General features: G+C 33.0%; 1 protein-coding gene across 1 annotated transcript in view; it reads left to right on the forward strand.

The window, feature by feature from the left end:
• The window catches only part of FSTL4 (follistatin like 4), a 529,546-nt gene that overhangs the window by 14,643 nt on the left and 495,078 nt on the right, over positions 1 to 19,825 (forward strand). The window lies entirely within an intron of this gene.

A 19,825-nucleotide genomic window follows, 5' to 3' on the forward strand; every position in this document is an offset into this window, starting at 1 on the left:
TCGTTTAAATGTTTGGTAGAATTCATTTGTAAGTCCATCTAGCCCTGGAGATTTTTTCTTAGGGAGTTCATTGATGGCTTCTTCAGTTTCTTTTTCTAAAATGAGACTATTGTAGTAATTTATTTCCTTGTCTATTAATCTGGGGAATATACATATCCATTATAGGTATACATATTTATACACTTATATTGCTGCACAAGAAAAATCAGATCAAAAAGGAAAAAAATGTGAAAGAAAAGAAAATCCAAGCAAATAACAACAAAGAGTGACAATGCTATGTTGTGATCCACACTCAGTTCCCACAGTCCTTTCTCTGGGTGTAGATGGCTCTCATCATCATAAGATCAGACAATATATATTTTTGTAAATAGTCATCCATTTAGTTAGATTGCCAGATTTGCTACCATAGAGTTGGCAAAAGTAATTCCTAATTATCTCTTTAATTTCTTTGTCATTGGTGATTAATTCACCCTTTTCATTTTTTATGCTAGTGAATTGTATTTTTTCTTTTTTCTAATCAAATTAATCAAAGGTTTAACTATTTTGTTAGTTTTTTCTTAACACCAAGTCTAAATTTTTAAAATTAATTCAATAGTTTTCCTAGTTTCAATTTTATTAATTTCACTTTTGAGTTTCAGAATTTCTAATTTGATATTTAATTGGAGGTTTTTAATTTGTTCTTTTTAAAGTGTTTTTTTGTTTTTTTTTTTTTTTTTTTTTTTTTTTTTTTTTTTAGTTGCATGCTCTATTCATTGATCTCCCCTTTCTCTATTTTGTTCATGTAGCTATTTGGAGATACAAAATTTCTCCTAAGAACTTGTTTGGCTAAATACCATAGGTTTAATTGTATTGTTTCATTATTGACATTCTCTTGGATTACATTATGGATTGTTTCTGTGATTTGTTTGATGCACTCATTCTTTGAATTAGATTATTCAATTTCAATTGGTTTTAGTCTATCTTTCCCTGGCTTTTTATTGAAAATAATTTTTATTGCATTGTGGTATATAAAGGAAGCATTTACTATTTCTGTGTTTCTGCATTTGATGGTTAGGTTTTTATGCTTTAATACATGGTCACTTTTTGTGTAGGTGCCATGTATTACCAAGGAAAAAAAGTATATTCATTTTGTTTCTATTCAATCAAAGAGATCTATCATATTTAGGTTTTCTAGGATCCTATTAATCTCCCTAGAAAAGTTGAGGTCCAACACTAATAGAGAGTTGCTGTTTCTTTATTCTTGTTATATTAGAATCCTAACAAGCTGTTATGTCATTAGAATTGATAGAGACAATAATTATCTAATTTAGCATGGTTCATTATGATTGATCTGATCTTACAAGGAGATGTTATGTGCCAGAACTTGAAACAAGGTACTAAGTGGAACTGATAGAAACAATGCTTGTGTTCACATTTTTAGAGAGTGCATATAAGCAAGAAGCTCCCGGGGCCAAAGGGCACTCTGGGAAGACACAGAGCATTCTGGGAGGAAGCCCACAAGCCCACTCTCAGAGGTGGAGTCAGATTCATTCTAACTTTCACCTTGTTGCTGGCTGGAGACATTCGAAGTTAAGCTAGAGGCAAAAGACTAGCAACGAGAGTTCTTGGAACCAAGGAAAGCTGAGGCCTCTAAGAAAGCTACACAGGGCCCAAGGAAGGAGAAAAATAAACATTTGGATTTTATCAGATGGCTGCATTTGAAGTGATTATTACTCTGAACTGAAACTAAGGCTGTCTCCAGAAAGCCTCCCCAAGAAACCTGCTCCCAGAGAGAACTATTATATTTTAAAGAAGAGAACACCATGTTACTATCTTAATATCTTCTCCAGGAATTTGTATGCTCTACTACTTGGTACATGTACATTTAATATCATTATTACTTCATTGTTTACAATACGCTTTATCAAGCTGTCCTTTCCTTCCTTATCTTTTTAATTAGATCCATTTTAGTTTTTGCTTTATCAGATATTACAATTGCTACCACTGTTTTTTTTTTTTTCTTTTTCTTTTTTATTATAGCTTTTTATTTAAAAAAAAAATCTGCGTGGCTAATTTTTCAACACTGATCCTTGCAAAACCTTCTGTTCCAAATTTTCCCCTCCTTCCACCTACATCCTCTCCTAGATAGCAGGTAGTCCAATACATGTTAAATATATTAAATCCAATATATGTATACATATTTATACAGTTATCTTGCTGCACAAGAAAAATCAGATCTAGAAAGAAAAAAAAAAAACCTGAGAAGGAAAATAAAAATGGAAGCAAACAATAATAGAAAGAATGAAAATGCCATGTTGTGGTCCACACTCATTTCCCATAGTCCTGTCTTTGGGTGTAGATGTATCTCTTCATTATTGAACAATTGGAACTCTTTTGAATCATCTCATTGTTGAAGAGAGCCACATCCATCAGAACTGATGATTGTATAGGCTTGTTGTTGCCTTGTATAATGATCTCCTGGTTCTGCTCATTTCACTTAGCATCAATTCATGTAAGTCTCTCTAGGCCTCTCTGAAATCATTCTATTGGTCATTTCTTATAGAACAATAATATTATATAACATTTATATATCACAATTTATTCAGCCATTCTCCAATTGATAAGCATCCACTCAGTTCCAGTTTCCTGCCACTATAACAAGGGCTGCTGCAAACATTTTTGCACAGGTGGGTCATTTTCCCTCTTTTAAGATCTCTTTAAGATATAAGCTCAGTAGAAACACTGCTGGGTCATAGGTATGCACAGTTTGATAACTTTTTGAACATAGTTCCATATTGCTCTCCAGAATGGTTGGACTTGTTCACAGTTCTACCAGCCATGTGTCAGTGTCCCAGTTTTTCTACTTCCCCTCCAACATTTGTCATTATCTTTTCCTGTCATTTTAGAGAATCTGACAAGTGTGTAGTGGTGTCTCAGAGTTGTCTTAATTTTCATTTCTCTGAGCAGTAGTGATTTGGAAAACATTTTCATTTGGCTACAAATAGTTGCAATTTCTTCATCTGAAAATTGTCTGTTCATATCCTTTGATCATTTAGCAATTGGAGAATGGCTTGATTTCTTATATATTAGAGTCAATTCTCTATTTTGGAAATGAGGCCTTTATCAGCACCTTTGACTGTAAAAATGTTTTCCCAGTTTATTGCTTCCCTTCTAATCTTGTCTGCATTAGTGTTGTTTGTACAAAATCTTTTCAATTTGATATAATCAAAATTTTCTATTTTGTGATCAGTAATGATCTTTAGTTCTTATTTGGTCATAAATTCTTTTCTCTTCCACAGGTCTGAGAGGCAAACTATTCTGTGTTCCTCTAACTTATTTATAATCTCATTATTTATGCCTAGGTCATGATCCCATTTTGACCTTATCTTGGTGTATGGTGTTAAGTGTGGGTCAATGCCTAGTTACTACCATACTAGTTTCCAATTTTCCAAGCAGTTTTTGTCAAACAGTGACTTCTTATCCCCAAAGCTTCGGTCTTTGGGTTTGTCAAACACTAGAGTATTAAAGTTATTGACTGTTTTGTCCTTTGAACAGAACTTATTCCACTGATTAATTAATCTGTTTCTTAGCCAATACCAAATGGTTTTGGTAACTGCTGCTTTACAATATAATTTTAGATCTGGTACAGCTAGGCCACCTTCATTTGATTTTTTTTTCATTGATTCCCTTGAAATTCTTGACTTTTTATTTTTCCATATGAATTTGGTTGTTATTTTTTGTAGGTCATTAAAATATTTTTGGGGGAGTCTGATTGGTATAGTGCTAAATAAATAAATTAGTTTAGGTAGTATTTTCATCTTTATTATATTTGCTCACCCTATCCAAGAGCATTTTATATTTTTCCAATTGGTTAGATCAGCCTTAATTTGTGTGGAAAGTGTTTTGTAGTTTTGCTCATAAAATTTTTGATTTTCCCTTGGCAGATAGATTCCTAAGTATTTTATACTATCAGTAATTACTTTAAATGGAATTTCTCTTTGTAACTCTAAGTATATAGGAGTGTTGATGACTTATGTGGGTTTATTTTGTATCCTGCAACTTTGCTAAAGGTGTGGATTATTTCTATTAACTTTTTAGCAGATTCTCTGGGGTTCTCTAAGTATACTGTGATAGCATCAGCAAAGAGTGATAATTTGGTTTCCTCATTACTTACTCTAATTCCTTTAATCTCTTTCTCGACTCTTATTGCCACAGCTAGCATTTCTAATACAATATTGAATAGTAATGGTGATAGTGGGCAATCTTATTTCACTCCTGATCTTATTGGGATTGGTTGCAATTTGTCCCCATTACATATGATGCTCACTGATGGTTTTAAATAGATGCTACTGATTATTCTAAGGAAAAGTCCATTTATTCGTATACTCTCAAGTGTTTTTAATAGGAATGGATGTTGGATTTTATCAAATGCTTTTTCTGCATCTATTGAGATGATCATATCGTTTTTGTTAGTTTGATTAATAATATGATCAATTATACTGATAGTTTTCCTAATATTGAACCAGCCCTGCATTCCTGGTATAAATCCTACTTGATCATGGTGTATTATCTTGGGAATTTTGTGTAATCTTTTTGCTAATATCTTATTTAAGATTTTAGCATCAGTATTCATTAGGGAGATTGGTCTATAATTTTCTTTCTCTGTTTTCAACCTACCTGGTTTAGGTATCAGTACCATGTCTGTGTCATAAAAGGAATTTGCTAAGACTCCTTCAATCCCTATTTTTTCAAATAGTTTATAAAGCATTGGGGCTAATTGTTCTTTAAATGTTTGGTAGAATTCACATGTACATCCATCTGGTCCTGGGGTTTTTTTTTAAGGGAGTTGATTAATAGCTTGTTCTATTTCTTTTTCTGAAATGAGACTATTTAAAAAATTTACTTCCTCCTCTGTTAATCTGGGAAGCCTATATTTTTGGAGGTAGTCATCTATTTCACTTAGGTTATCAAATTTATTGGCATAAAGTTGGGCAAAATAACTCATTATTTCTCTAATTTCCTCTTCATTGGTGGAAAGTTCTCCCTTTTCATTTTTAAGACTAACAATTTGATTTTCCTCTCTCCTTTTTCTAATCAGATTTACCAATGACATCTATTTTATTGTTTTTTTCATAAAATCAACTCAGTTTTATTCATTAGTTCAATAGTTTGTTTTTTTTTTTACTTTCTATATTATTACTTTCTCCTTTTAATTTTAAAATTTCAAATTTAGTATTTGATTGGGGGTTTTTAATTTGGTATTTTTTTAGCTTTTTTAGTTGCAAGTCCAATTCATTGATCTTCTCTTTATTTTATTCAAATAAGTCTCTAAGGATATAAAATTTCCCCTTATCACCGCTTTGGCTGCATCCCACAAATTTTGGTATATTGTCTCATTATTGCCATTATCTTGAGTGAAATTATTAATTGTGTCTATAATTTGCTGTTTTACCCAATCATTCTTTAAGATGAGATTATTTAGTTTCCAATTACTTTTTGGTCTATTTACACCTAAGTTTTTGTTGAATGTAGTTTTTATTGCTTTGTGATCTGAAAACAAAGCATTTACTATTTCTGCCTTCCTGCATTTAATTTTGAAGTCTTTATGTCCTAATATATGGTCAATTTTTGCATAGGTTCCATGAACTGCTGAGAAGAAAGTATATTCCTTTCTGTCTCCATTCAGTTTTCTTCAAAGATCTATCATACCTAATTTTTCTAATATTCTATTTACCTCTTTAATTTCTTTATTTGTTTTGTGGTTTGATTTATCTAATTCTGAGAGTGCAAGGTTGGGATCTCCCACTATTACAGTTTTGCTGTCTATTTCTTCTTACAACTCTCTTAACTTCTCCTTTGGGAAGTTAGATGCTATACCACTTGTTGCATATATGCTTAGTATTGATATTGCTTCATTGTCTATGCTATCCTTTAGTACGATATAGTTTCCTTCTTTATCTCTTTTAATTAGATCAATTTTTGCTTTTGTTTGATTTGAGATAAGGATGGCAACCCTTGCTTTTTTGAATTCACCTGAAGCATAATAGATTCTGCTCTAGCCTTTTACCTTTACTCTGTATGTATCTCCTTGCTTTAAATATGTTTCCTGTAAACAACATATTGTAGGGTTCTGACTTTTGATCCAGTCTGCTATCCTCCTCCACTTTATGGAAAAATTCATCCCATTCCCATATACGGTTAGAATGACTAAGTCTGTATTTCCTGCCATCTTATTATCTCCAGATTATGTTTTCTTTTACTTGTCCCCCCCAACCCTCTTTCCCAGTTTTAAGCTTATGTGCCCCATTTGTATCATGCTGCTCACCCTCTTTAGGATCGCTCCTTCCCTTCTTGTACCCTTTCCTTATTACTTTTTTCCTTTTCTCTTTTACTCTTCCCCTTTTAAATGAGGTGAGAGAAGATTTTCTGTAAAACAAGTATGTCAATTATTTTCCCTTTGAGCCAACTCTGATTAGAGTAAGATTCACACAATGTTCCTTCCCCTCTCTAAATTCCCTCAGATATGATAAGTTTCCTTTGCTTCTTCGTGGGATGTAGTTTCCCTCTTTTTATCCCCTCTTTCCCCCTTTTCAACATTATCCTGTTTCTATTGCTACTTCCCTTTTTTATGTTATATCAGCAAAATCAAATTATACATATAGTCTTTTTGTATATCCACAACAGAAATACAGTTCTCAAGAGTTCCTTTTACCTTTTTCTGCTTCTCATGAGTCCTGTGGTTGGAGATCAATTTTTTTTTTTTTTTGTTTAGTTCTGGTTTTTTCCTTAGAAACAAATGGAATTCATCTGTTTCATTAAATGACCATCTTCTTTCCTGGAAGAAAATGCTCAGCTTGGCTGGATAGTTTATTCTTGGCTGCATTCTAAGTTCTTTTGCCTTTTAGAATATCAGATTCCAGGCCCTTCAATTCTTTAATGTGGAGGTAGCCAGATCTTGGGTGATCTTTATTGTGGCACCTCTTTATTTGAATTCTTTTTTTCTAACTGCTTGTAATATTTTTTCCTTAATCTGATAGTTCTGAAATTTGGCCACAATATTCCTTGGAGTTTTTATTTTAGGATCTTTTTCAGAAAGTGTTCGATGAATTCTTTCTTATATATATATATATATTTTATAATAACTTTATATTGACAGAATCCATGCCAGGGTAATTTTTTTATAACATTATCTCTTGCACTTGCTTCTGTTCCAATTTTTCCCCTCCTTCCCTCCACCCCCTCCCCTAGATGGCAAGCATTCCTATATAAGTTAAATATGTTGCAGTATATCCTAGATTCGATGAATTCTTTCAATGCTTATTTTTACCTCTGATTCCATTACCTCTGGATAGTTCTCTTTGATGATTTCCTGTAAAATAGTATCTATGCTCTTTTTTTCATCATAGTTTTCAAAAAGTCCAATAATCCTCAGATTATCTCTCCTAGATCTATTTTCCAGGTCTGTTGTTTTTCCAAATAGATATTTCATGGTTTTTTTCCAATTTATCTTTTTTTTTTTTTTTTTTTTGGTCTTGCTTGACTGATTTGATTTCTATTTGTTCAGTTCTGATTTTTAATGAGTTATTTTCTTCATTATCTTTTTTTATTTCTTTTTGTAGATGTCCAATTGAGTTTTTAAATGAGTTGGTTTGCTCTATGGAATTTTTTTTCCATTTCACTAATTTTTTTAGTGAATTTTTTTTCCAATTCACAAATTCTACTTTCTTGTGAATTCTTAATCTTTTCCAATTCACAAATACTACTTTCCTGGGAATTTTTTACCTTTTCCAATTCACAAATTCTGTTTCCCTGAACTTCCTGGGAATTTTTTACCTTTTCCAATTCATATTCAAAGTTGTTACTTTCTTGCAAAGTTTCTCTTTCTTTTCCCCATTTTTCTTCTACCTCTCTTTTGAGACTTTTAATGATCTCTTCTAGGAGAAGGTTATATAAAGGATGTCAGGAAACATTCCCCTTTGTGGTATTGTCTGGATACTGTTGGCTATTAGTCTCCTCAAGGTTTCAAATCTGCTCATTTTCTGTATAGAAGCTATCAATCGTCCTTTTGATTTTTTTTACTCATTTTTTTAAAGCTTTATGGTCTGCCTTCAGGGCAAAGGCATTACCAGCTTCCTCTGCAAAGCAGGGGAAGATATAAACAGGCTTCTTTGCAGCAAGGTATGGGAGTGCTGTGGGCAAAAGGTCCCTTCCCCCCCAACCAGAAGTGATTTAATATGGCCCAAACTACAGAAGTGCCCAGTGGAGAAACTTGTTGTGTGGTTTAGCAACTGCCCTAGGGCTAGAGATTAACCAGTGAAAGTGTCACTACCCGAGGTCAAAGCCCCATTCAGATTGAAAGTGTCTCTGCCCCGCAGCAAGTCCAGCTGTAGTTCTATTGCCCCAGGTCAAGCCCCCCATTGCACAGATTAGAGGCTTCCCAGGGCTGTGCCCCCATGCTGTGCAGGTTTGTAACTGCCCCAAGGAAAAGCCCCATAGGTTACTGCAGATTGAGGTTGTACAGTTGTGCTGTGATCTATGCTGAGCCACTTCTGGTTTTGGGTGTGTATAGCCAGATCCTGTTAGGTTCTGGCTTTTTTTTTAGAGCAATCAGTTTATGCCAGTGTCATCTCTGTAATTTTCTAACCACAGAGACCTACATAATATGTTAACCTCTAATTCTCTCCCTGCTTGTGCTGATCTTCTTCCTGGCCCCTCAGGACAAAGCTTTTCTGATGAAATTCCAGATTATCTTCGGCTGGTGAGTTGTTGTACTTCTAGTCTTCCTGGGTTTTACCAGTCAAGCACTGTTTTTGAGGCTGAATTTAATCCTCATCGTGAGGGTATGAGAGAACTTAGAAAGTCATGTGTGCCTTCTCCGCCATCTTGGCTCTACCCCCTAAATTTATCTAATTAAGAGATAAGGAAGGGCACTACATCTTGCTAAATGGTAGCACAAATAATGAAGAAATATCAATATTAAACGTATATGCATCAAGTGGTGTAGCATCTAAATTCTTAAAAGAGAAATTAAGAGAGCTGCAATAAGAAATAGGTAACAAAAGTATAAAAGTGGGGCATCTCAACCTTGCACTCTCAGATTTAGATAAATCAAACCACAAAATAAATAAGAAAGAAGTCAAAAAGGCAAATAGAATACTAAAAAAGTTAGGTATAACAGATCTTTGGAGAAAACTAAATGGAGACAGAAAGGAGTACACTTTTCTTCTCAGCACTTCATGGAACCTATACAAAAACTGATCACATATTAGGACATAAAAACCTCAAATTCAAATGCAGAAAGAAAGAAATAGTAAATACATCCATTTCAGATCACGATGCAATGTAAATTACATTCAATAAAAAGCCAGGGGAAAATAGACTGAAAACATAATTGGAAACTAAATAATCTCATACTAAAAAATGATTGGGTGAAACAGCAAATCATAAACATAATTAATAACTTCATCCTAGAAAATGACAGTAATGCGACGTTATACCAAAAAGTGTGGGATGCAGCCAAAAGTAGATAAAAAGAAGGCCAATGAATTGGGCTTGCAACTAAAAATACTAGAAAAGGAACAAATTAACCCCACCCCCCAGTCAAACACTAAATTTGAAATTCTAAAAATAAAAGGAGAGATTAATAAAATTGAAAGTTAAAAAAAACTATTGAATTAATGAAAGTAAGAATTGGTTATATGAAAAAAACAACAAAATAAATAAACCCTTAGTAAATCTGATTTTAAAAAAGGAAAGAGGAAAATCAAATTGTTAGTCTTAAAAATGAAAAGAGAGAAGTTGCCACTAATGAAGAGAAAATTAGAGCAATAATTAGGAATTATTTCGCCCAGCTTTATGCCAATAAATTCGACAACCTAAATGAAATGGAAGACTACCTTCAAAAATATAGCTTGCCCAGATTAACAGAGGAAGAAGTAAATTGGTTAAACAGTCCCATCTTAGAAAAAGAAATAAAACAAGCTATTAATCAACTCCCTAAGAGAAAATCCCCAGGACCAGATGGATTTACATGTGAATTCTGCCAAACATTTAAAGAACAGTTAACTCCAATGCTATCTAAACCTGGTAGGTTGAAAATAAAGAAAGAATATTATAGACCAATCTCCCTAATGTATATTGATGCTAAAATCTTAAATAAAATATTAGCAAAAAGATTACAGAAAATCATTCCCAGGACAATACACTATGACCAAGTAGGAGTTATACCAGGAATGCAGGGCTGGTACAACATTAGGAAAACTATTAGCATAATTGACTATATCAATAACCAAATTAGCAAAAATCTCTCTCCTTTCATCCAGACCCTTTTCAAAAGTGTTTTGCTACTGACCATCCCCTTCTCCAATATGTCCTCTCTTCTATCACCCTCCCTCTTCCCATGAATTCTTGCTTTCTTGCATTGAATTCTTGCATTGTAAGATAGAGTTCTCTACCCATATTGAGTATATATGTTATTTTCTTTTAAAGTCAATTTTGATGAAACTAAGTTTTACTCAGTCCCCTTCCTTTTCCCTCTTCTTCTCCCCTTCCACTTTAAAAGATTTTTTTTTTTGCCTCTTTTATGGTAGACAATTCATGCCATTCTCCCTCTTTCTTTCCCATTCTCCTAAACACATTCCTCTCTCATCCCTTAATTTTATTTTTAGAGATATTATCCCTTCAGATTTAACTCACTTCTTTTTTGTCTGTCCATGTATACTCTTTCTAATTGCTATAATAATGAGGATGTTCTAATGAGTTACAAGTATTATCTTCCCATATAGGAATCTGTGGATTCTTTCAATTTTTATTTTATTCTCTGATTCTAGAACATTAGGACAATTTTTCTTGATAATTTCTTGAAAGATATTGTCTAGGTTCTTTTTTAATCATGATTTTCAGATAGATTAAGAATTTTTGTAAATTGTTTTCCCTGGATCTATTTTCTATATCAGTTGTTATTCCAATGAGATATTTCATATTTTTTTGGTTTTTTATTTTATTGTTTCTTAATTTCTCATAAAGCCACTAGATTCCATTTGCTCATTTTAATTCTAAAATTCTAAATTTTAAAATTCTAATTCCAAATTCTAAATCTAATTCTAATTCTAAATTTTTAATTTTCAAAGAATTTTTAACCCTGAGCTTTTGTACCTCTTTTCCCCTCTTTAGCTTTTTTGTATTTACTTTTGCACCATTCTCATTCTCTTCCCAATTTTTCCCCTATCTCTCTTACTTGATTTTCAAAATCTCTTTTGATCTATCCATGGCTTAAGATCAGTTCTTATTTTTCTTGGAGGTTTTGGATGTAGTTATTATAGTAACTTTTTATGGTCAGAATCTTTTTCTGTTGTCTTCTCATTTCTCCAGCCTTTTGCTCAGTTTTTACCTCTGTTAAAGTAGGCTCCATTTGCAGGGTAGAGGTTCAGAGATCCTTCTAGGGAACTGACCACAAACATTCTTTTCATCTCTGGAACTATGATGAGAGTCTCTACTCCACAGTGGCTGTAAGTTCTGGTATGCTAAAGCAACAGAGTCCTTCCTTAGTACTAGAAATAAGATTTCCTGTGAGCTGAGGCTCCAACTATCAAAGTCATGATTGCCCATGCTCACTCCTGGTTTGCTGATTTACCAAGGCCTTCTCATGGAATTAACATACCTTTCTTGATGACCTTCTAAGTGGTCCCTGGTGTCTCTATGCTGAGAGGTCTAGAAACTATCAGCACTGATGGTGAATCAGAGACCCCAAACTAGGATCAGGTCTGGGGTTTGGGCTTTTATGCTGACCTTCTAAGTTGATTTTGACTGGCAAATGTTCTACTTTTTGTGTATTACGATTCTCTAAAATTTGTTTAGTTATTATTTAAAAGGAATTTTAAGCATTTTGGAGGAGAGTTTATTGAGTATCTCTTTACTCTGCCATCTTGGCTCTTCCCCAATTTTTTTCATAGGAAATATCTTCTACTTTTTCATTATATATATGTATATATTAATAAATTATATATATATATATATATATATAAATTATTTATTGATCTCATAACTTTGCTGGATTTTCCTTGCCCAATTCTAGTTTTCAAGCAATAATTTTCGTCCTTAAGATTCTGGATCTCTTTTTTCTATTTGGTTTTCTTGTTTTTGTTGGGTTGTCCTTTAAAAAAAAATAAGTTTCTCTTCAATCTTTCCTTTTTTTTATTTTTTAAATATCTATGAATTTTTTTTCCAGAGGGTGATTTTTCATGTTACTCTTTGGGATAGGAGATGCTTTTTGAATTTCAAGATCTATCCTTGAAGATGAACCCAGGTCATCCTTATTTCCAGAAATTTATATGGTTTTTTTTTCTTTGCCTGATCTTTGTATAACAGACTACTAATATAATCATCTCTAGTCCTTAGTTATGATGGACGGTGCTTCTCTCCTCTGATCTAGAATCCAAACCAAGAATTCAATCCTCTTATAAATGTTGCCCCACTGATTCTCCATTCACATGGGGTATGTTGGTTCCTTCTCATTCAGAGTGGTATCTGGGCAGTACACCTGGGCTGACATTCATTGCTACAAGTTCACGCAATCTTCCCAAATTGAGACATCAGACTCCCCACACTAAGAATTAAAAATTCTTATGACTAGGGCTGAAACAGTTTCTTAATACAGGTAATTGCAGGCTAGGCCAATTACTGTTTCAGGATATCTACCTGAAGATATTTATTCTTTATAGGAGTCAGTCCTCAGTTCTATCTAATATCTTGTTTTGGATCTTCTTCAATTGTCCCAAATTTTATTTGTTTTTAATCAATCTGTGGTCATCTTGAGGCACAATTTTGTTTTGTTTGTGGGGGAAATCTGCAGATCTTTGAATTTTGTGACCTACTTTACCATCTTTCCAGAGTCCTCTCCCATTCCATCTTTTTAACACTAAGTATTTGGACTAAAAAGTTGTTGAGGTTCTTTCCAGCTCTACTTATCTGAAAATTTGGTCCTAGTTTTTGTAGTCAGTAAAAGTTGAATGTGATATAATGTATCTCTAGCTATTTTTTTATTAACTCACTCTCTGAAAACCTCTGAAATCTCTTTACATTAAATCTATTTCTATTTTTAATACAGCTGTGAATCAATTATAATTAAGCTTTAAAAATTATCTATTAATGATCCAGGAATCAACCAGCAAGTATTTATTTGCTAGGTATGGTGTTAGTATTTACAAATGTCAAAAAAAAAAAAAAAAGCAGAATTGTCACTGTGCTGAAGAGATCTAAATTCTCATTAGTTATACAAGATGATATATACTGCTCTTTCTATAAGTCTATAAACAGACTCTTGAAAAGTCGCTTTTTACTTCTTTATATTAAATCTTTTGATCATTTTACCTTCTTTCACCATTCTTAAAATTTTTTAAACAATTAATCACATCTTCCTTTTTGCTTTCTTCTTCATCTTCAGGTTTAAAATAAGCCTCCCATTCTACTTCTTTTTATTGTTACTTATCTTTATTCTTCATTCATTTCTTAATCCTTTAAGGAGGGTTTACTTCAGGGTTTAGAAATTTTTCTCTCTAACTCTACACCCTCTTTTATAACAATCTCATATTTCCACTCTTTTATACTTTTCTTATTTGCAGATGACTCAGTTATTGATTTCTGTTCTACTATTAGATATTTCATGTGTCTCAAACTCAACATTTCTTTTATTATTATTATTATTATTATTATAGCTTTTTATTTACAAGATATATGCATGTGTAATTTTTCAGCATTGACAGTTGCAAATCCTTTTGTTCCAACTTTTTCGCTCCTTCCCCGCACCCCTTCCCCTAGATGGCAGGTTGACTAACACATGTTAAATGTGTTGAAGTATAAGTTAAATACAATAAATGTATACATGTCCAAGCACTTATTTTGCTGTATAAAAAAGAGTCAAACTTTGAAATAGTGTACAGCTAGCCTGTGAAGGAAATCAAAAATGCAGCGGACAAAAATAGAGGGATTGGGAATTCTATGTAGTGGTTCATAGTCATCTCCCAAAGTTCTTTCCCTGGGTGTAGCTGGTTCAGTTCATTATTGCTCTATTGGAACTGATTTGGTTCATCTCATTGTTGAAGAGGGCCACGTCCATCAGAATTGATCATCATATAGTATTGTTGTTGAAGTATATAATGATCTCCTGGTCCTGCTCATTTCACTCAGCATCAGCTCATATAAGTCTCTCCAGGCCTTTCTGAAATCTTCCTGCTGGTCAATTCTTACCGAACAATAATATTCCATAATATTCATATACCACAATTTATTCAGCCATTCTCCAATTGATGGGTATCCTCAGTTTCCAGTTTCCTGGTCACTACAAAGAGGGCAGCCACAAACATTCTGCACATACAGGTCCCTTTCCCTTCTTTAAAATCTTTTTGGAATATAAGCCCAGTAGTAACACTGCCGGATCAAAGGGTATGTACAGTTTGATAGCTTTTTGAGCATAGTTCCAAATTGCTCTCCAGAATGGCTGGATGTATTCACAATTCCACCAACAATGTATCAGTGTCCCAGTTTTCCCACATCCCCTCCAACATTCTGCATTATCTTTCCCTGTCATTCTAGCCAATCTGACAGGTGTGTAGTGGTCACATTTCTAAAACATTTTCCTTTAACCTGCTTTGACCTCTTCCTATCCATTATAGTAAAGAGCTCTGTTGGTTCATCATGTAATAACATTTCTCATATCCCACTTTCCTTCATTCTTTTTGTCACTGTCATCACCCTAGGAGAGGTCCTTATTATTGCTTTTATAAATTGTCATCATTACCTAAAGAGTTCTTCTTTTGTCCATATTTTTCTACCTTTGTGTCATGCTTCATAAAAAAAGCCTATTCATAGATCTCATTTTGAAACTTCTGTTCATAAAATTGCTTCATGTGATTACAGTGCATAAAATGTTAAAAACACCTCTACCATCAATTCAAGAACTTCAATGCTACCACCTTGTCTGTCTCATTTTTATTTATCTCATATAAATTACCCACACGCATTGCACCCTGAAATCAAAAAAGATTCTTGCCAACTTAAAAATTTACTGTATGTTCACTTTCATATCTTAGTCAAATATATTCACCAATAATTTTTTCTTTTCCTTTCTTACACTATTATTCTCATAACCATGTTTTAAATATAAACTCTTTCATGGCACAATTTGGACACAGTAGTTGATGATTAATAAATGTTTGTTGGTTGAATGATAAAAGCCCCACTGAAATTCTGCCTCCTATTGACTGTCTTCACAGAATTCTTACTCATTTTTCCTTTTTTTCCCAGTCCCTCAATGATCTGTTCCCTGAGACATAATAGAAACTTGTCATCTCTTAATTCTAATGCTTTCACCATTTGATATTATATATCTACTCATCCTTAAATTTTATGAATATACCATACTGTAACCATTTTTAAAAAACAGACTTTTTTCAATTTACTTTGTCTTCTTTGAAAGTACCTCATTCACTTTTCTTTTTGTTGTTTTTGGTACTATTTCATTTTTCACTTAATAGTATATTATTTTTCCAGTTACATTAAAAATAGTTTTCAAAATTAATTTTTATATGACTTTGAGTTTCAACTTCTTCTCCCTTTCCTGCTTTCTCCCCAAGACAACTATCTGTTATAGCTTATACATACATGTCCTAGTTCACAGTTCTGTATTCATTAAATGTAATAAACCTCTATTGCATTAATGCAAATAGTTGAACATATAAAAAGCTATAATAATTCAAAGAAACATTGTATTATGAGATTTGGTATAAGACCAAGTTCTTGAATTCATCAGACTTTAGAAGAGAAAGATATGTCACAGAGACATTAAATGTCTTATATATGGGCTCATGGTCCAAATGTAAGAGATCTATATTGTATTCCCATATAAGTGGCTCCCAATCCAATGGTAATGCCTCATCCACTTCCTTGAGGCTCAGCCCAAATTTTTTCACACCTCTGTTTACTACCTATTAGTAGAAGCCTGTTTCTCTCATGTTTTTTACATAGTTTTATTAACATTACTATCACTACTCCTTGAAGGAAGACATTTTGCCTTCTTTGTATCCCAGCTCTTAACACAATTCTTGGGAAATGGTTCATATTTTTAGAAGTTATTAACTTGACTTGTCTTGAAGATTCTGAATATAGAAGAAATTAAAAGAGTTACAACAGATGATTGTTTTGTTAAATATTTATTTTAGGTCTGAAATATTGTAATGTGAATATGCTATAAACATGTAAAAATGTTAGCAACATATCATATATGTCATCCTATAATCAAAACTATATTCCTTAAATGAATTAATTGTACCTTAGTAATTACAAAGTGTTAACATGTTGTCAAACTGAGAAAATTTCACATTGGAATTGTTTTACATACTGAAAATTTCCAGTTTCAGAAAGTATTATAAATATAGGTTGATATATTGTTTCCCTTTTATATAGTGGGGCAGGTGTTGAGAGCTTCCAGTGATGTCAAGCTGCCTGTTTTCCAGGTGATTAAGAGTGACAGAACTTTCTCTAACTGTTATATGGGTATATAATTAGACTGTGAAGAACATTCTGCTCATCAGGCAAATGTGTAATTATCAGCTGTTTAATTTTAGATGAAAATATTGTCTGGTGATAAAATAGAGAATATGTGAAAGAGAATTATACCATCAATTCTAAAGAGATGAAGAGTTAGAGAAAATCATCCTTGTGAGTTTACTGGAATAAATCAAAATAGTTATTGGCCTTTTGGCTGGTACTTGTAGCATTTTATCCATCAGAGTCTCAAAAGGTCCAGCTCTTTGTACGTTAGTTCTCTTAAGGGGAATATTTTTATTTTGGATTTAGTCTTTGTATCTTGATGGAGTCTTTCTAGCAAAGAAAGAAAATGATATAGCAACATCATAATAAATATTGTGATATGCAATGTTCTCCCTTTAAATTCTAGTGCCTATAATAGGAGCATTCATAATAAAATAGTTCAATTCCTTAAAATTAAGTACAAACTTTTTTTCAAAAAATGATCCATGCTAAAGGAGCTTTTATTCTCTAATTTTGTGACTTCATTTTGTTAAGTGAAAATATATGTAATACTTTGTATAGCTTTTAACACTAAGATTATACAATAAATGCTTTTGCTGATATCTACATATTTATTCATCCATTCCTATAAAATCCTCCATCATGTGAAGTTTGTTCCATTCCTAGATTTTTTGTTCCCAAACATTGCACCATATTTTGAGAACCTTTGGTTACTATAACACTATCAGAATATAATTCTGTGAGGGAAAGTAGTCATTTTAAATTATGTGGGTTCATAGACACAGTAGTTCCATTTCACACTGTAACCATCCTTTCTCAATATGATATAGTAAAAGCAATAGAATTGTCTCACTATTCATGGTCTAGCTACTCCAATCTTTTACATTTTGACATATTTCCCATTTAGATATTGTCTAATATTATCCACAGGGGCATTTGTCAGAATCCCAAAATAATAAATATTGTCCTCATTGAATCTTTTTTTTTTCTTTAACATCATAATTATTTTATAAATCTTGGTAACATATTGGCATCAAACATAATTTTTTCTTCTGCTTGAGAGAAAAAGTCTGTCTTAAAGCTTATAAACTCATTCCAATATTGTTTGTTATATTGTGAAATTTCATGTTGGTTCTTTTTATGGTAGACAGTTTGATTGCAGATATAGAACTCCTGGGCTATGAACTTTTTCACTAAAAGAAGTTTATATCAAAGGTACCAAATATCAAAACATTTGGAACCACAAATCCCACAATGACGAGAATTTGCCTGTGGTTGTTCACATAATAAAGAATAGAATAAGACAGACAAAGGTATCAGGAGGAATTTTATTTCATTCCACAAATATTTCTTAATCATTTATTCTTTTCCATACACTCAGCCAGGTTTTAGGATTACAAAGAAACATTCAAAATAGTTCTTCAGCTCTCGTATCCAATAATTAACTGTCAGGCAGAGAAATTAAAAATACTAATATGGAAATAAAAGTTATTTTGTTTAATTTTGTTGTAATTCAGAACCATGTGTGTGTGTAACACTGCCAATTTTTGAGTTGCTCTCCATTAAAGTCTTTAATAATGAAAGTTTAAGTGAAACTGAGCCTAGAATCATGAATCACTTTTGTAAAAGGTAGAACTTGAACAGACCTCTCTTTATGATGGCTTTTCATTTTGCGTATGTATGTATGAGTGAGTGAGTGAGTGAGTGTGTGTGTGTGTGTGTGTACATATTTATTTATTTATTTACAAAATTACAATTAATATATTAAGCGCAAGATTCAATCAAATGGAAAGAGAATCTGATCATTGTGAATATTCCATTCAGGTTTTTCACTCTTACTCATTACTACATTCTGGCATTGTGGTTAAAGGCTTTAGCCATGAACTCCAGACTCAGCTCAAGTATCTAATTTTTCACATGAATGCATAACTCCAGACTTCTCTTGACATCAACCAACAGAAACCTTCCTCCCTTTAGCCTACTTTTAGTTGCTTTTATTTGTTCTCTTTTCCATTTAGAATATAAGCTGTAAGCCCCTTGAAGTATCTTTTTATTTTTTTGCAACCTAATCATCTGACATATAGTATGCACATATTATTTACTCACAGGAAAAATAAGTTAAATTTGACTTTTCAGTCAAGCTTTGGAGAAATTAAGTGTCTGTGAAGTTTACATGAGCAAATAAAATTCCAAAGAATCTACCTTCTCACTCCTCCACAAAGACGAAAGACTCAGGCTGATCTCAAGATCCTCCAGAAAGCTAGCCTGGACATTATATTTTAGCAGCCAAAAGTGGGGCTCTACAAACACACGACCTTGCAAAGCAGGGCACAAAGCAGTTCAACTGGTGTGATCATAAGCTCAGTGGAGAAGTCCCTGTGACCTGGGAATAGGGTGAGTATAAAAATAGACAAGCAGGAAACTTTGGTAAGGGCTAAACTAGTCATTTTCATTTTTTAACAGAAATGGGCCAAATACTAAGAAAAGAGCCTCCTCCACTCCAAGATGGAGGAAATATGCAGAATGCATAGTTAAGTTAATAAAGAAACAAGGTTTGTTGCTAACTTGGAAGCACTAAACTGTTATATATATTAGATGCACAGATCCTTAGCTATTTAAGGAAGAAAAATTAAAGCCAGCTATGTGGGAACTAGTGGGAGAGCAACTAATTGAATATTATGAAGCTATACTATGAGTCTTGATTCAATTCGTAAAGAAACATTCCTTATGTACAGTATAATACAATGGGCTTTACAGAATCCCACAAGTTCTTAAAAAAGGAAAAGTTCTAAGGAGAACAGCCAGACGAGGAAGTGTGAGGAGAAAAAAGAGGAGGGGGATGGTACTGACAAAGCAGCTGAAAGGCATAGAGAGTTGGATCTTAAGTACCATGTCAATAAGTTTAAAGAGTATGGTGCTTCTCACTTTCACAGCTCAGTTACACCCAAGCAGGTTCCCTTAGGGCATTCCCCATCTCCTGAACATACTCCCTCAATTTTGCCTTTGTGGATGGAGGGAGGAGGAAGAGTTGGAAGGGCAGTGACACCATCAGTACCTCCCATTCAGTAGCTTTGTCCATCCCTTATAACACAATTATAAAGGGCACTAATTAAAGCTGAAGAGGAAGGACAAGGTATATCTGATTTAAAAATAGAAATATACCCTGTGATTGAAGAGTTTGACTCTTCGGGTCAAGAAAAAAGAAAATACACTCTGTTTAATCTGGAAATTATCAACGATCTGAAAAAGGCTTGTACTCTTTATAGGTCTGCATCATCCTATGTTAAGCTGTTATTAGAGA

The sequence above is a fragment of the Antechinus flavipes genome, chromosome 2, assembly GCF_016432865.1.
Source record: "Antechinus flavipes isolate AdamAnt ecotype Samford, QLD, Australia chromosome 2, AdamAnt_v2, whole genome shotgun sequence".
NCBI lineage: Eukaryota > Metazoa > Chordata > Mammalia > Dasyuromorphia > Dasyuridae > Antechinus > Antechinus flavipes.